The sequence below is a fragment of the Gorilla gorilla genome, chromosome 7 (assembly GCF_029281585.2).
Source record: "Gorilla gorilla gorilla isolate KB3781 chromosome 7, NHGRI_mGorGor1-v2.1_pri, whole genome shotgun sequence".
Lineage (NCBI taxonomy): Eukaryota > Metazoa > Chordata > Mammalia > Primates > Hominidae > Gorilla > Gorilla gorilla.
Window position 1 is genome coordinate 92,187,839 of NC_073231.2, and position 26,009 is coordinate 92,213,847.

Here is a 26,009-nt window from a genome sequence, read left to right on the forward strand (position 1 = left end):
ACTCTTAAGGGGATACTCTATGGAAATGCTAAAATGGGGGACATGGAAACCTTCCTGTCACTATTCAGGGATGGTATGCAGTTAGGAATACAATTCTCTATGTGTCTCTTACATTTCTGTGCTTGTAAGAACAGCCACTGATGGCCCTTGCTCTGGACTCTGTTTCACAAATGTTTGTATAGCAAACATCCTTGGGTGATAGAGATAGTGCCTCCCTCTAAAGAGAAGGTAGATTTGTTTACTGTCAAATATAATTTGGATAATGTCTTCTTCCAGGGCAAAAGTTGGGCAGGTTTGCTTATAGTGCATTAGGAATTATTTAGATTTTCTAAGCTTAAGTTTCCTTAGTGGAGACACAAACCTATTATATACGCAGCATCTACCTGGGCCATTCTACTCCCCTGACCTGGGGAACAGACATGAACATTATGCTCATGATGCTTTTTGTCCTGTGAGTAATAAAGTCCCTTGTCTCTGATCCAGGAGTCTCATGTCATCTGCCAGTATTTATGAAACTGTGGCAGGCTATCTTGTGAGTTTGCAAGTAGATTAAAATCTCAGACCCTTCACAGTTCTTGACACCCATAATATTCTGTTCTTGGCTTAATGTAGTACTTAAGATAATATAATTCTGTTTTAGCCTAATAATATCTACCACGGGTTTATAAACTGAAAATAGTGTATCAGTCAGCTTAGACTAAATTATGGTATGGTAACAAACAAACTCAAAATAGTAGTGACTTTAAACTTTGGAATGTTGATAAATATTTAACAGTAAGCTTTCCAGGAATAAAAGCCCTAACTTACTGTATTTGCCAATTTCCATAGTGCACATATTCCCACCTTTCCCAATGTTAAGCTACTAATATGACATCATCTAACGCAGAGTTGAGAGGAGATGAGCACAATTACATACAAGCCAGCTCCAGCACGCCCATGGCTTTATAAGAACAGAGGTTTGGCCAGGTGCAGTGGCTCACGCCTATAATCCCAGAACTTTGGGAGGCTGAGGCGAGCAGATCATGAGGTCAGGAGTTCAAGAACAGCCTGACCAATATGGTGAAACCCCATTTCTACTAAAAATACAAATATTAGCCAGGCGTGGTGGCACCTGCCTGTAGTCCCAGCTGCTCGGGAGGCTGAGGCAGAAGAATTGCTTGAACCTGGGAGGTGGAGGTTGCAGTGAGCCAAAATCAAGCCACTGCACTCCAGCCTAGGCGACAGAGTGAGACTCTGTCTCAAAATAATAATAATAAAAAAAGAACAGAGGTTTATTTCTTGCCAATGATACATGCTCTTTGCAGTTCAGCTTCAACCCTGCACCAGATCATCTTTATTCCAGGATATAGGCTGAAAAAGCAGCTCTTCTCTGGGTCATGCCATTTGTGTGGCAGAGAGAAAAGGGTAAGACCAGAGCCATAGAATGGCTCTTAATGGTTCTATTCGAAAATGGCATAAATCACTGTTATTCACATTTTATTGGTTAAAGCAGATCACTTGGCCAAGATTGAGGTCAATGGGTTGAGAAGTATACTCTGGTCAAGACAGACCCAGTTAAGAGGGACAGCAAAATTATGACATTAATACTATTGTGATGGTTAATTTTAGGCATCCACTTGATTAGATTGAGGGATGCCTAGATGACTGATATTGTATCTGGGTGTGTTTGTGAGGGTGTTGCCAGAGGAGACTGACATTTGACTTGGTGGAGTGGGAAAGGAAGACCCATGCTCAGTGTGGGTGAACACCATCCAATCAGCTGCCAGTGGTTCTAGAACAAAGCAGGTGGAAGAAAGTAGAATAAATTTCCTTGCTAAGCTTTCCGGCTCACTTTTCTTCTTCCTTTGCCAGACACTTGTTTCTGCTCCTCCTGCCATTATACTCGGACTCCAGGTTCTTCAACCTTTGGACTCTGAGGCTTGCACCAGTGGCTTCCCAGGGGCTTTTAGGCCTTTGGCTGCAGACTGTAGGCTGCACTGTTGGCCTCTCTGGTTTTGAGTTTTTGGACTTGGACTGAGCGACTGCTGGCTTCTCTCTTTCCCCAGCTTCAGATGGCCTATCATGGGACTTCACCTTGTAATAGTGTGAGCCAATTCTCTGTAACAAACTCCCTTTTATATATACATATATCCCATTGGTTCTATTCCTCTGGAGAACCCTAACACAATTATCTATAACAATGTGCAACACATCTTATTTCTTCTTGAACCCATGCTATCCAACACAATGCTTTGTGCAGTTACTCCTCAGTTAATGAAAGACTAAACAATGAATTAGTTACAGTCTTTGTCTTTATCTTTATCTTTTTTTATTTTTTGTTTTGTTAGTTACAGTCTTTAATAATAATGTTAGAAAGGTAGGCTAATATGTTTGTTGTAAGACCAGCAAACATCATAATTTGAACTTTGTTATTTTTTCCCCAGTATCTTCCCAGAGGTTTGCACAGCCCTCTCAGTGGAATGCTGCATATCTAGAGGTTAAGACCGTTAACATGTTAGTATTGTCAATTCAACAAAAATTTTTTGAACCCATATTCTGAGTCAGACATTGTTTTAGACTTGGGGATTAACAGCAATTAAAAAAAAACACCAAACTTATTGCTCTCATTGAACTCAAAATCTATCAGAAGATATATCATATGCAAATAAGCAAATTACAGGTAATATGTCATTCTGTAAGTTCTATGAAGAAAAAACAAGCATTTAACAAATATTTATAAACATTTATGAACCCACAAACAAGAGCATGAAGGGAGACTCCTCTATATTATTGTTTTTATTAGCAATTAAATCTTCTCATAGCAGGCCAGACGTGGTGGCTCATGCCTGTAATCCCAGCACTCTGGAAGACTGAGGCGGGTGGATTGCTTGCACTCATGAATTTGAGACCATCGTGGGCAACATGGTGAAACCCTGTCTCTACAAGAAATACAAAAATTAGCTGGGCGTGGTGGTGCACACCTGTAGTCTCAGCTATTTGGGAGGCTGAGATGAGAGTGACAGAGGCAGGAGGCAGATGGGGCAGGTCCCTGGAAAAACCCCACCTTCAAGCAAAAAAGCCTGGAACCCACAGCCCAAAGTGAGAACTTCTATTCCTGTTTGCCAACTCTCCCCTGATTGGGTCTTTCTGAATAGTGTCCTTTTACCAATTGAATGTTGCCTTTTCCAAAACTACCTATAGCCCACCATGCCCCCCATACCATCCTGTGCCTATAAAGACCCCAGACTCAGTCAATAGAGGGGAATGATGGCTGGATGTAGAGGAGAGGCAACTTAACTTCAGACAGGACATTGGACTTTGCAGGATGAGCCAGCTGGACTTTGGGGAGAAGACTAACTGTCCTTCCTCTCCCTTTCCAACTCCCCTGTCTACTGAGAGCCTCTTTCATCACTCAATAAAATTCTCCACATTCACCGTCCTTCAATTGGCCTGTGTGACCTCATTTTTCTTGGGCACCAGACAAGAGTTCAGGACCCACTGAGTGCAGGTACTCAAAAATGCTGTCACACTGGCCCTTGACCTCAGTGGCAGGGGGCAGCTGCCCCACGTGACAAGGAAAGGGGCCAACTGAGCTGATAACACACCACCGTCCGTGGATAGCGGAACTAAGAGAGCATTGTAACATGTCTTCTGGGCTTCAGGGTCTCAGGCACCCCCACCTGGGCACCGCCATGGGCCCCACACAGAACTTGCTCTTGCCAATGACTGGAACAGCCCATACTCATTCACTCATGTGTTCCTTCCCACAAGGGGTTGAGCACAGCTGGCCAAGTAAATGGGGCACCCCATCTCAAGTGTGACAAAGGGGTCACAAAAAATCTTGCATCAAGAGGATAGCTTGAGCCCAGGAGGCAAAGGTTACAGTGAGCCAAGATCTTGGCATTGTACTCCAACCTGGGTGACAGAGTCAGACTCTATCTCAAAAATAAAATAAAATAAAATAAAATCTTCATGTAGTAAAGAGTATGAAGTTACACAGATTTCTTAATGTGTATAAACTGTGACTTTGATAGGAATAATTTCCTGCTTGCTTTTATTGTTGTGAAGTAATTAAATCCTCATTAAATACAGAATTTGCAGTGTGGTTTCACAAATAATATGTGGATTGTGCCTAACTCTCTTTATTTCTAGTTTTAAAAGTTTAAGCAGGTGCTTTTTTTAAGATTTCTATTTCATTTTTCTTTTCAAATGTTTTTCTTTTGAGGTTCTATTTCACATTTTTACCATCTAATCAACTTGCTCTCATTCCAATGATCTAAAGAATAAAAAATAATGTGTTCAATATGTTCATTTGAATATATATTTTATCAGAAAAATACAATAAATATAAAAGTTAAAATTATTTTCACTCATGTTTTCAAAAATGTTCCACTTCTTCTAAAATGTCTAGAGTTATATTATATGCCTAATTGCCAATGTAAATAATTGATACTATGCTTCATATTTCATTTTTAGATCTATTTATACTTAAATGTAAGAGTAAATATAAATTGTTTAACATTGTAGAATCTTTCTCAGATCCAGATGCGACTATTGCAGATTTCAGCTAATTCTTGTGTCCCTCCAGAACTATGAACAGGAACAGAAAAAAGGCAAGCAAATAGATGCAGAGCACCCCTGGAAATCATACTTCATTATGCAAGAATTTATTGTGTTCATGCTATCTGAGAGGGAGTATTTGAGAAGTTAATTACTTTGTCTTTTCTCTTACTTAAGTGCTTCCACTGCTCCAATTCTGCTGTCCTTTGAAGTCATGTCAATCTCTGATGCTGGCAGCAATGCAATCCACAAATATTCACAGCATTTATATATAATTGCTTTTTATTTTGAAGACATAAATGAAACATATAACAAGACATTTCCCAGGGGACTAACAATGTTAGTTACAAAAGCATATGTTTAGAGTGGGGATGTGTTGTGCCAGTAGGGAGAAATGGCTTCTGAGTGACAAAGGTACCTGTGTGTCCTTTAATACATCTATTTTTTTATGTCTTTGTAATACATGGGAACCTGTAAGGAATGAACCATACCATATAATATTGCCTTGTAGCCTATGGTAAAGAGTTTAGATGTTATTTTAGATGAAAAACCTTTGGAGAATTCTGATCTTGAATTTATTTTAAAATTATTTTTCTGAATGCAACATACAAAATGCATTGTAGGAAAGCAAAAAATAGAAACAGGGAGACCAGTTGGAAGGCTATTGCAATGGTCAGGCAGAAAATGAGGATGGTTCATCAGAAGTGGCCTAATTCTGGATATATTTTGAAGGTAAAGTTCAAACGATTTGTTTAGTTGGACATGGGGTATAAAAGAGACAAGTCATTGAAGAATCCAATTTTGACTCTCACTTTCCTTCTGTAAGATTAATTTTCTTCATTTTAAAATAGGGTCATCTTCAAAATTGGGTTTTTATGTAGATTAAATATGATAATATATGTAAAGTTATTCTCATGATGCCTGGCATATACTGATCATGTAATGAATATTCGCTATTAAGTAACATTTATTTTAGCTTCAGGGGTACATGTGCAGGTTTGTTATATGGGTAAACTTGTGTCACAGGGGTTTGTTGTATAGTCATATAGATTATTTCATCACCCAGTCACTAAGCCTACCACCCGGTAGTTATTTTTTCTGATCCTCTCCCTCCACCTATCCACCACACTCAAGTAGGCCCCTGTGTCTGTTGTTCCCCTCTACGTGCCCATGTATTCTCATCATTTAGCTCCCACTTATAAGTGAAAACATATAGCTTTTGGTTTTCTGTTCTTGTGTTAGTTTGCTAAGGACAATGGCCTCCAGTTCCATCCAGTACCATGCATGGCTGCATAGCATTGTGTGGTGTATGGGTACCACATTTTCTTTATCCAGTCTGCCATTGATGGGCATTTAGGTTGATTCCATGCCTTTACTATTGCAAATAGTGCTGCAGTGAACATACATGTGCATGTGTCTTTATGGTAGAATGATTTATATTCCTTTGGGCATATACCCACAATAATGGGATTGCTGGGTTGAATGGTAGTTCTGATTTTAGCTCTTTGATGAATCACCCCACTGCTTTCCACAATGGCTGAACTAATTTACACCTCCATCAAAAATGTATAAGCATTCTCTTTTCTCTGCAACTTGGCCAGCATCTGTTATTTTTTGGCTTTCTAATAATAGCTATTCTGACTGGTGTGAGATGGTATCTCATTGTGGTTTTGATTTTAATTTTTCTAATGATCAGTGATATTAAGGGTTTTTTAATATGCTTGTTAGCTGTAAGTATGTCTTCTTTTGAAAAGTGTCTGTTCATTGCCCACTTTTTAATGGGGTTGTTTTCTCTTGTAAATTTGTTTAAGTTCCTTATAGATGATGATATGAAACCTTTGTCAGATGCATAGTTTGCAAATATTTTCTCCCATTCTGTAGGTTGTCTGTTTATTTTGTTGATAGTTTCTTTTGCTGTGCAGAAGCTCTTAAGTTTAATTAGATCCAGTTTGTTAATTTTTGCTTTTGTTGCAATTGCTTTTGGCATCTTCATCATGAAATCTTTGCCAGTTCCTATGTCCCAAATGGTATTGCCTAGGTTGTCTTCCAGGGTGTTTATAGTTTGGGGTTTTACATTTAAGTCTTTAACCAATCTTGACTTGATTTTGGTATATGGTGTAAGGAAGGAGCCCAGTTTCAATCTTCTGCATATGGCTAGACAGTTATCCTAGCACCATTTACTGAATAGAAAGTCCTTTCCCTGTTGTTTGTTTTTTCAGCTTTGTTGAAGATCGGATGGTCATAGGTGTGAAGCCTTATTTGCAGGCTTTCTATTCTATTCCATTGGTGAATGTGTCTATTTTTGTACCAATACCATGCTATTTTGTTTACTGTAGCCCTGTAGTATAGTTAGAAGTTGGTAAGGTGATGCCTCCAGCTTTGTTCTTTTAAATGCAAAAGAACCACAATCATGCCAAACACACTGTCAGACCTTAGTGCAATAAAAATTGAAATCAAAACTAAAAAAAATCACTCAAAACTATGTAATTACATGGAAAGTAAACAACCTACTCTTGAATGACTTTTGGGTAAATAATGAAATTAAGGCAGAAATCAAGTTCTTTGAAACTAATGAGAACAAGGACACAGCATACCAGAATCTTTGGAACAGAGCTAAGGCAGTGTTAAGAGAGGAATTCATAGCACTAAATGCCCACATCGAAAAGTTAGAATGATCTGAAATTAACAACTTAACATCACAACTAAAAGAACTAGAGAAGCAACAGGAACCCACCTGGTTTCCTGTTGCTTCTCCAAACCTAGCACAAGACAGGAAATAACCAAAATCAGAGCTGAACTGAAGGAGATCAAGACATGAAAAACCATTCAAAGATCAATGAATCTAGAAGTTGGTTTTTTGAAAAACTTAATAAGGTATATAGACCACTAGCTAGACTAATAAAGAAGAAAAGAGAGAAGATGCAAAAAAGCACAATTAGAAATGACAAAGGGGATGTTACCACTGACCCCACCAAATACAAATGACCACCAAAGACTACTGCGAACACTTGTATGCACACAAGCTAGAAAACCTAGAAGAGATGGATAAATTCCCGGACACATACACCCTCCCAAGACTGAACCAGGAAAAAATGGATTCCCTGAACAGACCAAAAACAAGCTCTGAAATTGAATTCGTGGTGAATGGGCCTGCCAACCAAGAAAAGCCCAGGACCAGATGGATTCACAGCTCATTTCTATTAAATTCAAGAAGAAGAGCTGGTACCATTCCTACTGAAACTATTCCAAAAAACAAATTTTTTTTTTTAGGCAAGGTATTTCTCTGTTGTCCAAGCTGGAGGGCAATGGTGCAATCACAGCTCACTGCAACCTCAACTTCCTGGGCTGAAGTGATCCTCCTGCCTTAGTCTCCTGAGTAGCTGGGACCACAGGGCCACGTGCTGCCGAGACCAGCTTGGTCGTGGACACCCTAACCCAGTGGCGCTAGAGAAATTAAAGACACACACAAAAATACAGCATGTGGAGTAGGAAATTGGGGGTCTCACAGCCTTCAGAGCTAAGAGCCTCGAACAGAGATTTACCCATGTATTTATTGACAGAAAGCCAGTGATAAACATTGTTTCTATTGATAATATATTAACTAAAATTATTCCTTACAGGAAACAAAGGGATGGGCTGAATTAAAGGGATGGGTCTGGCTAGTTATCTGCAGCAGGAACATGTCCTTAAGGCACAGATTGCTCATGCTATTGTTTGTGGCTTAGGAACGCCTTTAAGCAGTTTTCCGCCCTGGGTATGCCAGGTGTTCCTTGCCCTCATTCTGGTAAACCCACAACCTTTAGTGTGGGCATCATGGCCATCATGAACATGTCACAGTGCTGCAGAGATTTTGTTTATGGCCAGTTTATGGCCAGATTTGGGGGCCTGTTCCCAACAACGTGCCACTATGCCCAGCTATTTTTTTTATTTTTTGTTGAGACAAAGGTCTTGCTGTGTTGCCCAGGCTGGTCTCAAACCCCTGTTCTCAAGCAGTTCTCTGGCCTTGGATTACAGGCATGAGCCACCACACTTGGCTAAATTACTTTTTTTTTTAAGCCAGTCTAATTAAGTAGTGGTGGGGTTGTGTATCAACTTTCTAAATTACTTTTAAGGCACCACCTGATAAAACCACCTTTCCCAAATATCCTCTTTCACGTGTCTAAATTTGTGCACATTTATATTACTATAAACAGAACCCACTGTGCCTATGATTTTCCCATCAACAACTTCCTCTCTATCAGATCTTTGAAGACTAAAAGGTTTTCCAGTCTCACAGGAAAAAAAATCAAATATTGAAAATGATAGGAGATGGGTTGATGTTTGACAAACATGAGATAACCTTCACTAGCAGTTGCCTGTTCTACTCATTAAATCTAAATTAGCTAAATCTGAAACTGATTGTTGAGTACTACAGAATACTGTTTCATTAGCAATTCATTAATTGTTTTTAAATCTCACCTTTATGCATGAATAGAAGCATAAAAATAAAAATGAATCATCTTGACAAGAGACTAGTAATGACTTTTGCCTAACTGCTTCAGGAACCATCTCCTCTCTCTAATGAGAAAATATGTTTACACTGAACTAAAGAAACCTCATATTGGGCAGGGCTTATATACGATACACACCAATACACTGGAAAATTGGACCTAGACCACATTATCATGGTAAGTTTTACAATTAGTTGAGTCATAAATAATTCTTCATAATACAGTTCTGAATATCTTCTTCCAATACCATGGAACTAATGTTGTTTTTTCAAAGAGATGGAAAATTATAAAGCCCACTAAAACTTAAAACTGGTTTCTTAGTTTTAGTAGTTCTTTTATGAATTTTTCATTTCAAAGAGGATTTGCAAGGTGAGGATAGCTTATCAAAGTAATTAAACTGATGTGGTCATCAAAATGGTTGCCACAGCAGTCATTAGTGATATAGTTCTAGCTGGAGAAGGAAAAACTTTAAACTTTGAGAGTTTAAACTTTGAGAGAAGGTAGAGGTTCCTGGAGGACTTATACAGATATCAAATTGGCTTTTGGAAATATGAATCTGAAACCCAGGAGCACACAGGGTTCAACATACAGTTTGTAAGTGGAGACTACCAGTAATCAAGGTGGTTGTGGAAATAAATATATGGAACTAATTTATCAGGAAAGGGGTTATAGGAAAGAAAGAATTAAAGCTCTAAAGAGTTTATAAGATGAAGAGAATTTAAAATGGAGCCCCAAGGAGGCCAAGGCAGGAGGATGACTTGAGCCCAGGAGTTCAAGACCAGCCTGGGCAACATAGGGGGACCTCATCTCTATAAATAATAAAAAAAAAAATTATCCAGGAGTAGTGTGTGCCTGTGGTCTCAACTACTTGGGAGACTGAGGTGAGATGGGAAGATCACTTGAGCCAGTCGAGGCTGCAGTGAGCTGTGATTGCACCATTGCACTACAACCTGGGTGATGGAGTGAGTCCCTGTCTTCAGAAAAAAAAAAATGAAGCCTCAAGGAACATCCACCCAGAAGTGGTGGTTGAAAAAAGAAAGGAGTGTGATCATAAACGAGACCAAACAGGAGACAATAGAGAGTAACATGAAGAAAACCAAAATAAAATGATACAGAAACCAAGGAAAAAGGAAGACACCAGGAGAGCTTGTTAAGAATGTAAAATATAGCTTATGTAAATTAAAAACTAGTAAGTGCCTAAGACGTCATCACTATGAAGGACAAAGTTCACCTGAATTAAGGTGAGGACAGTAAAGTGTTATGAGGAGGGGCCTGGTTGTAGGACTTGTGATTCTCTTATAACAACACTGTAGAAGTGACGCAGCTTGACTTTTGAGACTAAGAGGGAAAAGGCAGTATAACTTCTGCCTTAGTTGCTGGGATGCTTATCTTTGGAGTCCGATGAGCTTCTGTGGAAGAAGCCTAACTACCTGAGGCTGTCTTAATAAGAGGAAGCCCAAGCCAAGTGGAGAAGCTATGTGTAAATGCTTTGGTAAGTGATTCCGGAGGGATTAAGGTCCCACCGAAAAGCCAGCATCAATTTGTCTCCAGGTGATTCCAGACTCCAGCGATCAGGTCACCCTCAGCTTTCAAGTCTCCTTGGTTGAAGTTCCAGATATTGGGAAGCAGAGACAAGTCACTCCCCTGAGCCCTGGTCTTGTTTCTGACCCACACAATCCATGGCCATAAGGAATGGTGTTGTAAGCTACTAAATGTTGGTGCAATCACACAGCAATAGTAACTGAAACATCACTGAAAGAAATTACATCTCCAGAGGGAAAATATGTAATTTTTATGATACAACAATTTTTAAAGGATGCTAAATTGCAAAATATCTTCCCAACTCAAGCTCTAATCTTTCCAAATTTGGGGCATAGATAAAACTCAAATCTGCTGTATCTTTTCACTAATTTCCCAGGGTTTACAAGAAGTAGCTCTTACTATAATTTCCTGTTACCTAATCTCCAAAGCCTATCCTAAATCCTATCTTCTCTCTGAAATCTTCAGTGACCACTTTTGACAGAGGTCATCATTCATTCCTATAAACTCGATTGTTGTTAACTTTTTTTTTTTTTGGTAACAAACATATAGCCTATCCTACCAAATAGATCTAATAAATCTGGGGACACATTTATGTTTCTTTGTATCATACAGATTAACGATTACAGGACACTGTCTATAACAGGTGGTCAATAAATATCTGTTTATTTATTGATGATTATTAACCATTAATGCAAATATTATTACTGGATTTTAAAGCTGATTATTTTATCCTGCAATTTAATAAAATTTACTCTTCTTGCTTTCAAAGAAAGAGATTGTGTGCATAGTCATCATATAAAGTATACATCCTCTTAGTGTCTTCAAAAGTTACTTTTGTTAATAGAATATTATTTTCACTTTGATTATGCAACCTAAAGAGACATGTATTTGAAGGATGGTGGTGTCCATGATAATAAATGTAGTCACATAACATGTTCAGAAACATTGGGCCAAGTTTTTGTTTTGTTTCGTTTTTCGTTTTTAGAGACAGGGTCTCACTCTGTTGCCCAGGCTGGAGTGCAGTGGTGCAATCACGACTCACTGCAATTTGGACTTCCAGGCTAGACTGTTCCTCCCACCTCAGCCTCCAGGGCTGGGTAGCTGGGACTACAGACCACCATGCCTGGCTAATTTTTTGTAGAGACGGGGTTACATCATGCTACCCTGGCTGGTCTGGAACTCCTGGGCTAAGTGATCCTGCCACCTCGGCCTCCCACAACGTTGGGATTAGAGGCTTGAGCCGCCACGCCTGGCCTGGACCAAGTTTTTATTCACTCAAACAATTTTCTAAGAATGGAAAAGGAAATTGGGAGAGGAAGGAAGACTGACTCAGCGGGAGGCTGTTTGTTAATTAGTAAACAAGTGCTGTACACATATTGAGCCAAGTGGCTGCTTTTCAAAAAAGCAAAGTACATGAGAAATCTCAGCTGTTTCCTGAAAATATGCTCACTTACACTTCCCTGATGGAGACACGTTTTATTATCTGTGAGAACTGAGGAGTTTGTTTATCAAGAAAAAAGAGACAAAATGGGGGTGGGGGTGGGGTGAGGAAGTTGAAGTGTCATCTCGGCAGACGGCTGGAGAGGGAATGTGTTTGTGGCTGAGGCTTGTTCAATAGAAGCAAGCATATTCTTCTTACCAAAAGAACGGTTATTTTTCATTCTTGGAAAATTTGCAATATCAGAGTTGAGGGCAGAATTTGGGTGGGGACAGGGTGGGAAGTCAGGGACAGTTGTTTTCCAGATATGTTTAAAATGTAGGCATTCTAATCAAGGACTGTCTGGATCTCCAGGACTCTTATACCGTTCAAAGTACATGGCTGTATCACCAAGTTCATGGACTTTTGTTTATTTATTCAATAAATATTTACTGAGAACATATGAAAAGCCAGACATTGTTCCAGATGCTGAGAACACAGCACTGGGGGAGAAAAACCAGATTAAAGTCTCTGCTCTAAAGGAATTTATTTACATTTTACTGGAAGGGGCAGGAGACAGACAATAAGCAAATAAATACAATTTTCAGATGACGATAAGTATCATGAAGAAATTAAACCAGAGTAGTATAACAGAGACTGACCTTGACATTCAGTAAAATGAAATCCTCTTCAAGGTACCAGACTGGCTCCACTGAGGTCTGACCCATCAGACCCCCTATAAGAATTAGAAGACAATGCATTCATCCTTATTGGACAATAGCTCTGAAGTCTTCTAACTGGTCCTAGACCTCCTTGGCTACAAGAGGCTTTTTAGGAGCCAGAAGCAGGAATGTTGTCCAGTAGCTCTGAGCTGCTATGAAATTATAGGCCTCTTTCAGCAGACACTCCTTGATTGAAATAATGGCTCCCTCCAAGCATGCACTGATTTATGGTCTGCTGGATTATTTTTCTTGATTGCCTCAATGTTGCTGATATCAGATTCCATTTAACTTTGAGCCTCCTCTTCTTTCTCTACTGCCATCCCTACACTATACTGGTTGCTTTCTGTTGCAAGTCAAGCTTGCCTAATCCTACACAGGGCCTAACCCTGCCTAGCTGTTGTGAGTTGGATGGAACATGCTGCTGACATGCCCCACAATGATGACATCCATGATAAACCTGGTTTTTTGATTTGCTTGTGTCAGCACAGTGATTTTGGCCAACATGTCTGTTCTTACAAATGTTCCAGCAATGCCTTCTAAATCTGTACTATGCAGAATATTTTGCCAACTGAAGTTAAGATGTTATTATTTGAACACTTGGTGGTAGGGCATCCTGAATAAGATATCTAAACACTGGGCCTGCTAATTGGCAGAGAAAAACTCAGTGCATTACAAAAAATGTCAACAGTCTGAGAGGTATTCATGTGGGCACGAGTAGAGGAAGCACAGGCAGCCATGGGAATACCTAGTTAAGACCTGTTAGGTCAAGGGTGTGGTCACTCTACCAAAGAGTATAGGGTTCCCTGAAATAGCTAAGCAGCTTCTCATTCCGAAACCATTTGCCTCGGGTGCTGAGAAAGACATTCCAATAGACAAGATGAAAAGGGAATTTATTTGAAGGATACATGGAAATCTCACATAATCCAACTGTAAATGCTGCCACTAGGCCTCATAAATGTTGAAAACAATCTTCAGACAAGCTACTTTCTCTGCTTTTTTCTTTCAGGAAACATGATTTCTTTTCTGCATCTCTCTGTACTTGAATTTCATTCTGCTTCATGTAGCCAGGCTTCTTTTGCCAGGGTCATCATTTCAGTTCCTGGGTAAACTTCAGCTTTACGTGAGCCCCTGCCCTGCTGTGAAGCAATTTGGTTCAGACTCGACCAGATGTTACAGCTCCAGCCCACCACTGATTACTAAGTCAAACTCTATGGCTTTTAGTTCGAATTCTTGTGAAAGAGAATTTAATTGGGTCAAGTGAGCTTTGGGTTGTTTTTCCCTGGGTTGTTTTTCCACTTACCTGTGACTAGCCATTGGGGCTGAAGAATTTGTAATCCTGTGCTACAAACACAATAGCCACGTGTGTGGTTGGGGGAACATTTTCTTAGATGGTGAACACGAAGGAAATGATCAGCATTCAGGTCCAGTGAAGCTGTAAAGTCTAGCCACCACCCACAACTACCAAAGAGGCCACTCTTTTCAGGCCAACTGCTTGATAGGTGGTAGTTACCATAAAGATTCTGATGCCTCTAACTTTTTCTTTTTTTTTTTGAGACAGTCTTGCTCTGTCACTCAGGCTGGAGTGCAATGGAGCAATCATGGTTTGCTGAAGCCTCGAGCTCCTGGGCTCAAGCAATCCTCCTGCCTCAGTCTCCCAAGTAGTTGGGACCAAAGTCATGGGCTACCATGCCTGGCTTTTTTTTTTTTGGTAGACAGGTTTTGCCATTTTGCCCAGGCTGGTCTTGAACTCCTGGACTCCAGCAATCCATCCACCTTGGCCCCCTAAAGTGCTGAGATTACAGGTGTGAACTACCGCACCCAGGCACCTCTAACTTATATGAATGTTGGAATTGCTCATTTTTGGGACAGAATGTAGTTCTAATTTGTCCACTTTCCAAAGGAAATTAAATTGAAGACATGCTAAAAATAGACATTTTGTAAATCTTGATCTAACAGAATTAGCATAACAAAGCAAGAACTTGTGAAGCGATAGTGAACAAGAATGTAAATAAAAAATAGTTGATGGTTTCCAGCTTCATCCATGTCCCTGCAAAAAACATGAATTCATCCTTTTTTATGGCTGCATAGTATTCCATGGTGTATATGTGCCACATTTTCTTTATCCAGTCTATCATTGATGGGCATTTGGATTGGTTCCAAGTCTTTGCTATTGTGAACATTGCTGCAATAAACATACGTGTGCATGTGTCTTTATAGTAAAAAGATTTATTATCATTTGGGTATATACTCAGTAATGGGATTGCTGGGTCAGACGGTATTTCTGCTCAGCAAACCAACACAGGAACAGAAAACCAAGCACCACATGTTCTCACTCATAAGAGTTGAACAATGAGAATACATGGACACAGGGAGGGGAACATCATACACCGGGGCCTGTTGCGGGGTGGGAGGCTAGGGGAAGGATAGGATTATGAGAAATACCTAAATACCTAATGTAGATGACAGGTTGATGGGTGCAGCAAACCACCATGGCATGTGTATACCTATGTAACAAACCTGCACGTTCTGCACATGTATCCAGAACTTAAAGGATAAAAAGAAAAAATAGTTGATAGGCTAGAAAGGGGAGTCAGGCTTCCTTGCACTTGCACATGCTCCCTAACACGAAGAACTGAAGTCTTCTCTCTAGCATGCCTTTCCCTTTACCATCTATTTGGCAAAGTCTTATTCATTCTTCAAGAACTGTTATAGATTAACCATCACTTCTTGTAGAATGCCTTTTCTTACAGGGCTTACTTTCCTCCCTAATAGGCAAAAAGTATTTCTCTTCTTTTGTCACAGGCATTTAGATTGAATTTCTGTAGGGCAGAAGCCTTGTTTTATTCTTCTTTGAATGCCCCTCAGCATATGCTACAAAACTTACATAGATTTTTAATGAATACCTATTGATTAAAATCATATAACCAAATAGATGTGGTTAATAACCTCACTTGACACAGAAATTAAGCCAATAGACTATAGATCTAGGCTCTACTGAAGTGCTGTACACCTAATTTTAGACAACACACATCACCTACACTATTCCCATTATTTCATCCCGTTGACAGATATATCATTAAGAGAATAATTCTTATATTTGTCTTACCACAAAGAGTGCAGGTGTTTGTACTCAACAGGATCAAAATAATACAGGATAAAATGCAAATTGTATGAGAAAGTAATTATTCTTTCATTCAAGTAATATTTATAGTGTACTTACTTTGTGCCACACATTAGCTATAAATGTTGTATACTAAGGCAGAAAGTGGAGAATGTAAGCTAAGAACTTGATAAAGTAAACATGTTATATAATGATCAGATAATAATTCATACTGAATAAAGGCTAAAAGAAATTATTACAAACTCTCATAGAACTATTCACTTCTGTTTTGCAACAGCAATGTGCTTGTAAACTATTTGTTGAATATCTGCCTGTTTTTTTCCCTGGGCTATAAGCTCCAGTGGAGCCTAGTCCAGGTCTAACTCATCAGTATTCTACTCCTGGTGTGTAGCACAATGCCAGCACATAATCAAGTATTTAATATAAGCATATGCTGAATAAATAGTGAATAGATGGATGTATAGGGAGAAAAACAACACCAAAACTTGCATTTTAAAAAGAGTCCCCAAATAGGAAGAATTATAAAAGGGAGTATCAAGATATCCTTTATTGAAGACAGTTTGAGAAAGGCAAGTTTTTCAAGAACATGAGTCTTTAAAAGTAAATTTAAAGAATAATTTAAAGGCTAAATTTATATTTGACTTTGGCAAAGACTAACAAGCTCAATAATTTAGTAATTTGTTTAACAACTAGATGCTGAATCCCTACAAAGTGCCAGACATTGTACTGGGTGCTAAAATGCAGGAGAGAATAAGATAAATTTGATCTCCGTTCACATGGAGCTTACAGGAATTCAGAAGATACTAGAAGGTTCGTAGATTATTTTCCTAACATGTAAAATAAAGCAAAACTCTATTATAAAAAGTAATGCATATCTGATCAAAAAATACCTATTAGATCTTTGATAATATTTGGGCAAGTATACTTACTAGTGACACATTAGGTTCTATGGTTTCCTGTGTAGTCTGTGACTGTTCATGCTATTACTCCTTGCTGGAATCTTTTCCCACCTAAGCCCCTCTTTTACTTGTCTAAATCACTCATCTTTCGGCCAGGTTCGGTGGCTCACGCCTGTAATCCCAGCACTTTGGGAGGCTGAGAGGGACAGATCACTTGAGGCCAGGAGTTCAAGACCAGCCTGGCCAACATGGCAAAACCCTGTCTCTACCAAAAGTACAAAAATTAGCCAGTTCATCACTGAAAGCATTCACAAGCCCGAATATGTCCTCTCCTCTCCTCTCCTCTCCTCTCCTCTCCCCTCCCCTCCCCTCCTCTTCTTCCTTTCTTCCTTTCCTTTCCTTTCCTTTCCTTTCCTTTCCTTTCCTTTCCTTTCCTTTCCTTTCCCTTTCTCTTTCTCTCTTTCTTTTTTTATTTTCACGGTCTTGCCCAGGCTGGAGTACAATGGCACAATAATCATGGCTTACTGCTCACTGCAGCCTTGACCCGGGTTCAAGCAATCCTCCCGCCTCAGCCTCCTGAGTAGCTGGGACCACAGATATGGGCCACCACACCTGGCTAAGTTTTTGTAGAGATGGGACCTCTCTATGTTGCCCAGGCTAGTCTTGAACTCCCGGGGCTCAAGCCATCCTCCTACCTCTGCCTCCCGAAGTGCTGGAATTACAGGTGTAAGCCACCACACTCAGCCCATTATTTTTTCTTTTTAACCCATAGCTCAAATCCACATGAAAATTTGAGGCAGAGAACATCACTGTCTTTACAGTCCTGATCATATAAAACCTATTTACATTTTTACTACCTTAAATTCCTAAATAATTATATATGAGAAAGTCAGGCCTCTTTCTTGGCAAGCCCAATGTTAGAAAGAAACATTCTCTGGTACCACTATTGCTCTTGGAATAGTAAAACAAGTTTTCCTGAGATGAAAGAAAACAGAAGGAGATGTAAATACATGAGAATAGGCCAGGTGCAGTGGCTCATACCTGTAATTCCAGCACTTTGGGAGGTCAAGGCTGGCAGATCAACTGAGGTCAGGAGTTCGAGACCAGCCTGGCCAACATGGTGAAACTCCATCTCTATTAAAAATACAAAAATTAGCCAGGTGTGGTGGCGGGTGCCTGTAGGAGAATCACTTGAACCCGGGAAAAGGAGGTTGTAGCGAGCAGAGGTCTCACCACTGCACTCCAGCCTGGGCAACAGAGTGACATTCTGTCAAAAAAAAAAAAAAAAAAAAAAAAAAGGTGTTAGCAGAGGCTTGAAAAGGGCATGCGCTTTTTCATTACACCCTTATGTGACTGGGCCTGCCCACTATTCTCCTCTGCTATGCTATGAGAACATCTTCTGGGCTAGCCTGCAGAAAGGATGCGAGAGGCATGTGGAAGAGAGCAGAGTTACCCCTGGCATCCCAGCCAGGGCCATCCTAGATCAATCAACGGCCAGCCAGCCCCACATACGTGAGGACATCCAGCTTAGGTCAGAAAAACTTTCCAGCTAACCCCATTTAAAATCTAGTGAACTAAATAACTTTATTATTTTAAGAAACTGAGTTTGGGATGGTTTGTTATCAAGCATTATTGTGGCAATAGACATAGATAACACATAGATGCTCAAATAGTAATTAATCAATGAGGTGAACTCACTGTTTTTTGAGGTGCCCAGTCACAAACAACATTTATATATGGCAGATATTCTTTTTTTTTTTTCTTTTTCTTGAGGCAGAGTTCTGCTGTGTTGCACCTGGCCTGGTAACATCCTATTGACCAAAGCAAATCACATGCCCAAGGCCAGAGTGGGGACTGTTTGGTGGGGGATGGGCACTTTAAAGTTATAAGACAAACACTGTGATTTCATGGAGGACATAAGTGCGGTCATTAACACAACCAATCTGTGAGACACCTGGATTCCTAAACCTACTATGATACTAAACCTTAAAAGCTTGTTCATGAGAAATAGCATAAGATTTCCATATTATAAATTCCAGATACTTCAGAAAGTAGAGTAGTCTAAAAAAATGTAACACGGTGTTTATAAGTTTTGAATTTTTATTTGGAATTTGGCACCCAGTTTTACAAAACTATAGATTTTTTTTAAAATATGGATTCAGCATCTGAGGTACGCTCATCAAGTATAAGAGTGAAGATAAGCTATGCAATAATAGAAATTGTAAATTGCAACTAATTTTGTTGAACCCTTCAAAGTGAACTGATAAGATAGACAATATAGAGGATTCACTAGAGAAGGGAACAGGAGGTAACATAGCAAAATTCAGCCTACAAAGATAGTGTGCACATGTGCATGCACACACACAAGAAGGCTGTAGCCAAATCCTCCAAACAAATCTTTTAAAAAGTTACTGGAAAAATTGAATCTAGCAGCATTTTAGGAGAATAATTCTACTGGTTGGTATTTTTCCGGCAGCAAAAAAGCCATATGTAAGTAATTTCAGCTGATACAGGGGATATCTCTCCCCAGTCTCTCCACAGTCTCTCCACAGTCATATGGCCAGGTCTCCTGAAAGACTGGAATGACATTCAGGATGCACTGATGCTCCAGAGCTTCACAACTACAGTAATCAACATGGAAATCCCATTTGTCCTATGATCCCTCACAGCAAGTACCTTTTGCTCTCTATTTTTGCTACTCTTCCATATTTGTGGCTAAATGTATCTCTGCTTCTACAGTGTCTGTCTCTGTTTTACCACTACTTCAATCTAACTGTTTTTACTCTTACTCCATGGCTTCTGATTATTGCTTCTCTCTCTTTGTTTCCATGCCAGTCTGTTTTCCGTATCTCATTCTGAGTGTCTGATACTGCCAGACTGTCATCTTCCAGGAGAGGGTTGGCAAGCTCTTCTCTCAGGCCCTGTCTTAGGCAACAGGCTGGTTTTATAAATGAACATCTTTGGGTCAAGAACTCATCACTGCTCTGCTCAGCTGTTGTCAGTGTTGGTGTTATTGGGCAAAAATGAATCCCAGAGATGGAGGACTACAGGTACTTGGAGGTCTCTCAGATGAAGATGACCTAACTGTCAAGTGCTTTCCATAGACTGTTTAATATAAAAACCACTATAAACAAGAAAAGACTAATCTAGGAATGCAAGGATAAATCATTATGAGGAAACCTATTAATATAACACAACCTGTCAATGAACAAAAAGGGAAAAATTACACATCATCCTGAAAGAGGTTGGAAAAAAGCAATTGATGTGATAGTATAGATTTAATATTAGTTAATGTAGTTTTTCTAGCCAAATTTTTAATCTGGTGGATCTATACAAAGAAAAATATAACACTTCGCTGGGGGAAATACAAGTGGATGTAAATAAATGCCAAGAATACTATGTTCTCTAATGAAGAGACTGTTAGAAGTGATAGTGAAGCCAGGCATGGTGGCTCACATCTGTAATCCCAGCATTTTGACAGGCTAAGTCAGGAGGATCACTTGAGTCCAGGAGTTCAAGACAAGCCTGGGCAACATAATGAGACCTCGCCTCTACAAAGAAATCAAAAAATTAGCTAGGCATGCTGGTGTATGACTGTGGTACCAGCTACTCAGGTGGCTGAGGTGGGAGGATTCCTTGAGAGCCCAGGAGGCTGAGGCTGCAATGAGCTATGATCATGCCACTGCACCACTGCACTCCATCCCTGTCTCTAAAAACAAAAAGAAGTGACAGTAGAATAATTAAGATGGTATTACAGGACACAGGCATACTTAAATCTAGCTGTGGTCCAGACACTTCTTCTTCCTGAAAGGTCCCTGAGGAATATAAATAGGTGACAATGACAAAGACAAAGATGAGCAAAGTAACACTTTATTATTAGGGGCCTTCATGGTGATACTAATCCCCAAATATTTTCTGTTTCCCACAGCTTGGACTATCACTAATGTTGTATTAAAGGAAAAAGTAAAGAGAGCTATGAGGAGGCAAAAAATAGAGAGAGAAAAAAGCACAGTAATGGTATCTAGGCCTGCTCAAAGGAAGCTGTGTACACCGACTTTTGAACACATTGTCGCTATTTCTGCTCATGAATATGGCCCACTCAGTGTCATGAAACCCCATCAAAAACATTAACTGCTTTATTCAGGATCACGAGGAAGGAAGGCAGAGGAAAATAGAATGGAGAGAATCAAGTATTGTAAAATATCAGTTCTTCCCAAATTAGGTTCACTGCAATCCCAAACACCATCTTGATGAGGTTTTTTTTTTAAAAAAATAGACAAAATAACTAATATAACCAATAATAATAATCATGTGAGAATAAGCAAGATAATTTTGAAAAGAGAGGGTAATGAGAGCCTGAACACACACTTATGCTCATACACTGTGGTGTATGCCTAGTGCCCTGTTGTGATTGGTCAGTTCATTTGCTCTGATTGGTTTATGGTTGTGCTTTACTAGCTGTTAAACATTTGGTATATCAACCTTGCTTATAGGTATTAAATTATATAATATAGTTACAGTAATTAATAGTGTGATACAAACAGATAAAAAAACAAAAAAGAGCTGGGTGTGGTGGCTCATGCCTATAATCCCAGCACTTTGTGAGGCTAAGGCAGGAGGATTACTTGAGGCCAGAAGTTTGAGACCAGCCCACATGACAAAGCAAGACCCTGTCTCTACAAAACTAAAAAAGAAATTAGCTGGATGTGGTGGCACGTGCCTGTGATCCCAGTTACACGGGAGGCTGAGGCAGGAGTTTTGCTTGAGTCCAGGAAGTCAAGGCTGCAGTGAACTATGTTTTCACCACTGCACTCCAGACTGGTCAACAGACCAAGACCCTATCTCAAAAACCAACCAAACAACAACAACAACAACAAAAAAAAAAAAAAAAAGAAGAAAAAGAAAAGGAACAGAACAGATGACCTAGAAATAAATCCTTGTTTTGTGAGGTGAAAAAAAGTGATTTTGACATTTTCTGCGAGAATTTCTCTTGGGAAATAAATCATTTTCTTGAGAAAGATATCTTAATATATTGCATGAAAGTAACAGGCAAGATCCTAGGGGCATAGTTGGAAGAACATAATGAAACAAAGAGACAAGCAAACCACTCTGCTTAAGAAATAAAAAATAATTTATATGAAAAGAGAGTGAAGAGAAGAAGCAGCACCATGTGTGTGGAGTGAAGCAGCTGGTAGGAAATTCCTGGCCATGGGTTGGCTGAAGGGCTTCTGAAAGCAGGGAGCTCCTAAAGACCAGTTTTAAATTGGATGCATTGCTGTATACAAATCCCTTTTGTCTCCCCTGTCAGTGGGGAGGATGCTACAAAGAACAACTTTTATAAGTGAGGTTTTCTTTTTGGGGGGATAAGGTGGTGAGAAGAAATTAAAAAGAGTCTCGAGATTTGTGTCTAGTGTAGAACAGAGAAGAGACCAGCCATGTGGGATGTGTATGTGTGAAAGGAAAAGTTAATTAGGAGCTTATTCACACAGCCAGAAGAGACCATGTGAACATATGTTTTTGGGAATTCAGAGAGGCTGTAGGAGGGAGAGAGACTAGACTTCCAATGGGCTGTTGGCTAAGGGGTTGGAGCCAATTTTATTTAAATCTCAAGGGGTGGGCCTGTGTATGTAAATACATAGCAAATCACACAAAGACACACAATAATCAAACAGTTCAAAACCAATGATATAGACAAATATTTTGAAAGAAACAATAGCAAAATGGTGCGTGTCTTTGTCCATTTTGTGCTGCTATAACAGAATACTTGAGACTGAGTAATTTATAATGAACAGAAATTTATTTGTGAATCTGGAAGCTGGGAAGTCTAAGATCAAGGTGCTGGCATATTGGAAGGGCCTTCTTGCTGTGTCATATCATGGCAGAATATGGAAGGGTAAAGAGAGAGTAAGAGGGGTGTGAATTCACCATTTTATAAGAGCACCAATCCCACCCATGAGGATAGAGCTCTCATAGCATAATCAGCAACTAAAATTCCCACCTCTTAGAACTGTTACAATGGCAATTAAATTTCTTTTCTTTCTTTTTTTTTTTTTACTTTTTGAGACAGGGTCTTGCTCGTCACCCAGGCACAGTGTAGTGTTGTGGTCATGGCTCACTGCTGCAGGTTCAACCTCCTGGGCTCAAGCAATCCTCGCACCTCAGCTTCCCCAGTAGCTGGGTTTATTTGCAAAACAAGAGCAAATACACCCAACGTAAGTAGAAATGTAGCAATAATAAAAATGAAAGCTGAAATAAATGAAAGAGAAAATAATCAAACAATAACATTAATGAAATCAAAGCTCTTCTTTGAAAAGATCGAATTGAAATACCTTTAACCAAACTGATCATGTAAAAGGCAGAGAATATACAAATTACAAATATTAGGAATAAAAGATGGGACATCACTACAATCCTATAAATATTAAAGAATAACAAAGAAATATGATTAACAACTCTGGGTCAATAAACCTGAAAACTTAAATGAAATGGACAAATATCTTAAAAGACAAAATTACCCAAACTGGCATAAAAAAATAGAAAATGTGAACTGTCTTTAATTTATAAAAGAAATTAAATTCACACTTTAAACTTTCTCAAAAAGAAAACTCTAGTGTAGGTAATAGATAAGGAGCATACACTTCCAAGCTCATTTTATCAGGTCAGTCTCACCATGATAATATAGACAAAGATATTACAAGAAAACTACAGATCAATATCCGTAATGAATTTGGATTCATTAACATCCTTTAAAACATCAGCAAATAAAAACCCAGCAATATATAAAAGGGAGAATGCATCATGACCAAGTGTGGTTTATCCTAGAAATGTAAGTTAGTTTGACATTTGAAAATCAAAAAACTTAATTAATCATATTAATAGTCTAAACACAAAAACCAAAAGATCATCTCAATAGATGCCGCCCCCCGCCCCGCCACTGCCAAGCACTGATACAAATGTAACATTTATTCATGATTAAAAAGCTCTTGACAGGCCAAGCACAGTGGCTCATGTCTGTGATCCCAGCACTTTGGGAGGCTGTGGTGAGAGGATCACTTGAGTCCAGGAGTTCGAGACCAGCCAGGGCAACATAGTGAAACCCTGTCTCTACAAAAAATGAGCCGAGTGTGGTGGTATGCATCTGTAGTCCCAGGTACTCAGAAGGCTGAGGTGGAAGGATCACATGAGCCCAGGAGGTTGAGGCTCAGTGACCCATGATCGTGACAGCACTCCAGGCTAGGTGACTGAGACCCTATCTCAAAAATATAAAAAAGCTCTCAGCAAACTAAGAAAAGAAGGGAACTTCCTCAACCTTATAAATTACATATACAAAAAGCCTAAAGATAGTATACTTGATGGTAAAACACTGAATGCTTTGTCTGAAAATCAGGAACAAGGTAAGGATGTATTTCTCATCACTTCTGCTCAACATTGTACTGGATGTTCTAGTCCATGCAATAGGGCAAGAAAAGGAAATAAAAGCATACAGAATGGAAGGAAAAAAATAAAACTCTTTATTTGGAGAAACATGATTGTATACATAGAAAATCAAAAGAAATCTATAAAATACTACTAGAACTAATAGGTTTTTAAACATGATCTCAGTGTACAGGACTAATATTAAAAAAGAATTGTATTTAAATACCCTATTAATGAACCACTAATAATGAAATATCATTTATAATATGAGGGCACTTCAAAATGTTCATGGAAAAATTGAATTAAAAGATAAAGAATATAAACTTTATTTCTCAACATAAGCTCCATCGACGTCAACCATGGTTGTAAGTGATGACACCAGTCATTTAATCCATCCCTAAAAAAATTGAGATTCATGGAAATTTAACCATGTGTTTTTTACATGATTAAATGACGAAAAATGGGAGCCCTTTGCAGATTTTTTAAGATTAGGAAACAAAAAGAAGTTAGAAAGAGCCAAATTAGGACTGTAAGGTGGATGCCTAATGATTTCTCATTGAGAGTCTTGTAAAATTGCCCTTGTTTGATGAGAAGAATGAGTGGGAGCATTGTTGCGGTAGAAAAAGACTGGTGAAGCTTTTCCAGGAATTTTTCTGCTAAAGCTTTAGCAAACTTTCTCAAAACACTCTTGAAACAAGCAGATATTATTGTTCTTTGGCTCTTCAGAAAGTCAACAAGCAAAATAAGTATCCCAAAAAACTATTCCCACGACCTTTGCTCTTGGCAGGTCTGCTTTTGCTTTGACTGGACCACTTCCACCTCTTGGTAGCCATTGCTCTGATTGTACTTTGTCTTCAGGATTATACTGGTAAAGCCATGTTTCATCTCCTGTTACAATTCTTGAAAGAAATGCTTCAGGATTTTTATCTTACTTGTTTAAAATTTCCATTAAAACTCTGTTCTTGTTTGCAGTTGATCTGGGTACAATGGTTTTGGCAGCTGTTGAGTGAAAAGTTTGCTCCACTTTAGTTTTTCAGTCAGATCGTGTAAGCTATGAGATTTGAGTTTTCTATGGCGTTGGCTATTGTTTCTCCCGCTAATTGTCAGGCCTCTTGAATGAGGGTATGAACAAGGTGAATTTTTTCCTTGCAAACTGATGTGAAGGTCTGTCATTGCAGGCTTCATCTTTTACATAATCTCCTCCCTTCTTAAAATGAGTTACCCATTTGTAAACTGCTGATTGCTTTGGTGCATTGTCCCAACAAATTTTTCATAAAGCATCAGTGATTTTACCATTGTTCTACCCAAGCTTCCCCATAAATTTGATGTTTGTTCTTGCTTCAACTCTAGCAGAATTCATGCTCCTCTGATAGGGGCTTTTTTTCAAACTGATGTCTTATCCTTCTTAGTGACTCAAAATACATCCTGCTCATACATGTTATAGCAAGTTAGTATGAGTTCATCTGGGGGCAAAAAATTTTAAAATCCATGCATAGTTTTTTCAAAATATGCATATTTCTATGAACTTGTTGAAGATCTCTTGCAGCATCAAAAAGCATAACATATGCAAAGAACCTGGAAGAGTCAAAATCATTTTGAAAAAGAACAAATTTGGAAAATTTACACTTCCCAATTTTAAGACTTTCTAAAGTTATAGTAATCAAGACAGTGTGATATTTGTGTAAGGATAGACATATGGTTCAATGGAAGGAATAGAGAGTCCAGAAATAGACAGAGTTTTCACAAAAGTTCCAAAGTAATTCAATGGGGAAAGGATTGTCTTTTCAACAAATGGTATTGTAACAACCATATATCTATTTAGAAAAAAAATGAACATTGACTCTTTCATCTCAGCATATGCAA